This window comes from Coregonus clupeaformis, chromosome 34 (genome assembly GCF_020615455.1).
Source record: "Coregonus clupeaformis isolate EN_2021a chromosome 34, ASM2061545v1, whole genome shotgun sequence".
NCBI classification, from domain to species: domain Eukaryota; kingdom Metazoa; phylum Chordata; class Actinopteri; order Salmoniformes; family Salmonidae; genus Coregonus; species Coregonus clupeaformis.
Genome location: NC_059225.1, coordinates 35,110,096 through 35,114,543, shown reverse-complemented (window position 1 = coordinate 35,114,543; position 4,448 = coordinate 35,110,096). Strand labels below are relative to the sequence as shown.

The 4,448-nt window shown below is 40.8% G+C and overlaps 1 non-coding gene across 1 annotated transcript; it reads left to right on the top strand.

Annotated features, from left to right (window-relative positions):
- Positions 1–2,410: 2,410 nt before the first annotated feature.
- Positions 2,411–2,465, top strand: LOC121550140. Its single transcript, XR_005996920.1, has one exon. It is a non-coding gene; the product is annotated as a U7 small nuclear RNA (small nuclear RNA).
- The last annotated feature ends 1,983 nt before the right edge of the window (positions 2,466–4,448 follow it).

Here is a 4,448-nt window from a genome sequence, read left to right as displayed (position 1 = left end):
AATTAACTTTTTGTTCTGAATACAAAGTGTTATGTTTGGGGCAAATCCAATACAACACATTACAAAGTACCACTCTCCATATTTTCAAGCATAGTGGTGACTTCATCATGTTATGGGTATGCTTGTAATTGTTAAAGAATGGGGAGTCTTTCAGGATAAAAAAATACATGGAATGGACCTAAGCACAGGCAAATTCCTAGAGGGAAACCTGGTTCAGTCTGCTTTCCACCAGACACTGGGAGATTAATTCACCTTTCAGCAGGACAATAACCTAAAACAAAAGGCCAAATATACTCTGGAGTTGCTTACCAAGACGACATTGAATATTCCTGATTGGCCTAGTTACAGTTTTGACTTAAATCGGCTTGGGAATCTTTGGCAAGACTTGAAAATCGCTGTCTAGCAATGATCAACAACCAACTTAATAATAATAATATGCCATTTAGCAGACGCTTTTATCCAAAGCGACTTACAGTCATGCGTGCATACATTTTTTTGTGTATGGGTGGTCCCGGGGATCGAACCCACTACCTTGGCGTTACAAGCGCCGTGCTCTACCAGCTGAGCTACAGAGGACCACGTGACGGAGCTTGAATAATTTTTTAAAGAATAATGTATATATATTGTACAATCAAGGTGTACAAAGATCTTAGAGACTTACCCAGAAAGACTCACAGTTGTAATCGCTGTCAAAGGGGATTCTAACATGTATTGACTCAGGGGTTTGAATACTTATGTAAATGTAATGTTTCATAAAAAATGAATTAAAATAATAAAAACATGTTTCAATTTGTCATCATGGGGTATTGTGTGTCGATGTTTTTTTTTTTGTTGCCATTTTGAATTCAGGCTGTAACACAACAAAATGTGGAATAAGTCAAGGTTTTCTGAAGGCACTTTGAAAACAGATTTGCTGCCGGCCATGCATTTAGCTAGCTACGTGCTTTAGTAGGTATAGAAGTTATAACTGTTCAAACAGTAACGTGAGCTACAGGGTTACTTGTTGGTAAGGGACAACTTCATATTCAAAGTTAGCCTAGTTAGCTAGCTAGCTAGTTTAATTGCATATAGCCTGTTATGGTGAAAGTAATGGGAAGCTGCACTCGTTACTGTTTTACCTTGGCACTCAAATTTGATAAAGTATGTGGCAGTCTAGCTACAGAAAGTTCACACAACTCTACTTTGCTCATGTTTTGGTTATTGTTGTACTTCATCTTTTGTTTTTTCAGGATCTACGTAAAGGAGTGTGAGCTGGAGGGGCAGCTGTTAGATGCATGGGTGAAAAAGAAGTGGGAGTACCGTAAGCAAAAATACACGGTACACTACTGTATGTTATCTTGACATTTATTGCTGTGTCGTACTTGGCTAATAAAGCTCCTATTTTCTCTGAGAGTAACAGCACTTTCCCCTCTATTTCCTATCCTTAACCAGCACATTCAAAAATGTACTCACACATCTGAGCTATCTTGTTGCAGGTGCATGGTCAAAATTAGATAACTTCAAAGAAAAAGTAAACCTGCACACTGTTCTTACTAGTATACATTTTTTATTGAAGCTTACATGTCGGCCTCTTGGCCTTCGTCAGAGCTCTTTGCTCTACGAAACTAAATATACCATATTTGGTATAAAAATAATAATAATAATAATAATAATAATAATAATAATAATAATAATTGATTACATTTCAGTAGCGCTTTTCACAACAATCTCAAAGCCATCAAAAGCTAAAAACAAACAAGCAGTACATCAACCAATAGAGGCCAAGTCTTTGAGTGCATGCATCCTCCAAAGATGGCAAGGAACAGTTCATGGCTTAATCAGAGGAAGGTGGTCAGGGAGATGGTTGATTAAGATGGAGTCTGGTGACGATCTTGTAGAGGGATAGCTACTCTTGGAACCAGCCTGAGTCGTGTAGCCACTGGACTTCTCTTTCACAATGTATAGCACCCATTTGGGTGATGCCTCAGCAGCTCTGGGCACCAGAAAGCTCACCACACACAGTTCAGAGTAATAGCCAGTCATCCTCATTACGAGCCCTCAGCACTGCATTCCTCTACTTCATCTCCCATTTCTTTCAGCTTCAATTGATACATGTGTAGGCCTACGGTACACTCAAGTTTATTTCAAATACATTCCAAATGCTAGCTACTTAGCTAAGTTAGCCCAAAACAACAACACTGGGTGAAGCCGTAGCTGCATTCAAGACAACAGGAAAAAAACGTGTTTCGACTTACTATAGAATGTTTTAGTATACTGTAGAATACTATAGTACATAATACAGTATTATCTGAAAAAAAACACTGTAGTAAATACTACAGTATTGTCCGCAAAAACACTACAGTCTGCAAAAACACATTATAGAAAAGAGGAGAAACTATGAGCTATCTGTTCAGACAACATACCGGTTATGGAAAATTTGCTCTTTTAGTATTTCTCCAGTAGGTTTCCTCAAGGAGAAAGCCTGCACTTCTATGTCAAAGATAATAAAACAAAAACACTATAGTTAATACTACAGTATACTACAGTCCGCAAAAACACTACAGTAAATACTACAGTATGCTACAATCAGCAAAAATAAAATGTTTTATTTTAATACCACATTTATACTATAGTTAACTGTAAATACTAGAGTGTACTACAGTATACTACAGTAAATACTACAGTAGAGTTTGCAAAAACACTACAGTGAATACTATAGCGTTTATACCATAGTATACTATAGTATTTTTTTATGTGGGTGAGCTATTTTTGTTTCAGAATTCCCAGTTGTCTTGAACGCACCAAAAGTAATTCATTTCGGCTGTGGCATACTGCATACCCTTTTACTAAACAGTACATGCTAAATAGTACGTAGTACGATTAGTAAACAGTATGCAGTTTAAGTAAGTAGTAAGCAAGCTAGATTTCCGAAACAGTCAGTGACTCGGTTTGAGTAATGACTTCAAAATCACTTCAAGTAATTGTCCTCTGATATGGTAGTGCAACGAGTTTCCACAACAGATTTGAGTGATGACAGCACATTGGGGTTTACAGTGTAGCTACACTATAAATACAAAAGTATGTGGACACTCCTTCAAATTAGTGGATTTGGCTATTTCAGGTTATTTGCTGACAGGTGTATAAAATCGAGCACACCACCATGCAATCTCCACAGACAAACAATGGCAGTAGAATGGCCTTACTGAAGAGCTCAGTGACTTTCAACGTGGCACCGTCATAGGATGACCCCTTTACAACAAGTCAGTTCGTCAAATTTCTGCCCTGCTAGAGCTGCCCCAGTCAACTGTAAATGATGTTATTGTGAAGTGGAAATGTCTAGGCGCAATAACTGCTCAGCCGTGAAGTGGTAGGCCACACAAGCTCACAGAACGGGACCGCCGAGTGCTGAAGCGCGTAGCGCGTACAAATCGTATGTCCTCAGTTGCAACACTCACTACCAAGTTCCAAACTGCCTCTGGAAGCAACGTTAGCACAATAACTGTTCGTCAGGAGCTTCATGAAATGGGTTTCCATGGCAGAGCAGCCACACACAAGCCTAAGATCACCATGCGCAATGCCAAGAGTCGGCTGGAGTGGTGTAAAGCTCGTCACCATTGGACTCTGGAGCAGTGGAAACGCGTTCTCTGGAGTGATGAATCACGCTTCACCATCTGACAGTCCAACAGACAAATCTGGGTTTGGCGGATGTGAGGAGAACGCCGCCTGCCCCAATGCATAGTGCCAACTGTGCAAGTTTGGTGGACGAGGAATAATGGTCTGGGGCTGTTTTTCATGGTTCAGGCTCCTTAGTTCCAGTGAAGGGAAATCTTAACGCTACAGCATACAATTACATTATAGACGATTCTGTGCTTCCAACTTACTGGCAACAGTTTGGGGAAGGCTCTTTCCTGTTTCAGCATGACAATGCCCCTGTGCACAAAACGAGGTCCATACAGAAATGGTTTGTCGAGATTGGTGTGGAAGAACTTGACTGGCCTGCACAGAACCCTGACCTCAACCCCATCAAACACCTTTGGTATTAATTGGAACGCGACTGCGAGCCAGGCCTAATCGCCCAACATCAGTGGCCGACCTCACTAATGCTCTTGTGGCTGAATAGAAGCAAGTCTCCGCAGCAATGTTCCAACATTCAAAGCCTTCCCAGAAGAGTGGAGGCTGTTATAGCAGCAAAGGGGGGACCAACTCCATATTAATGCCCATGATTTTGGAATGAGGTGTTCGACGAGCAGGTGTCCACATACTTTTGGTCATGTAGTGTACCTTGCCCTGGTTACATTCCCAGTTTACAGCGGCTGCAGGTGGCAGGTATTATTCGGGATTAGCAGCAGGGATTGAGGATTTGTGTCCCCTCTTTCCATCCCAATGTGGCTCAGTAATCATATTAATTAGGACATTAACAGCATGCGGCCTTATGTCATCATATCAGCAGCCTCCCATCCACAGCTCTA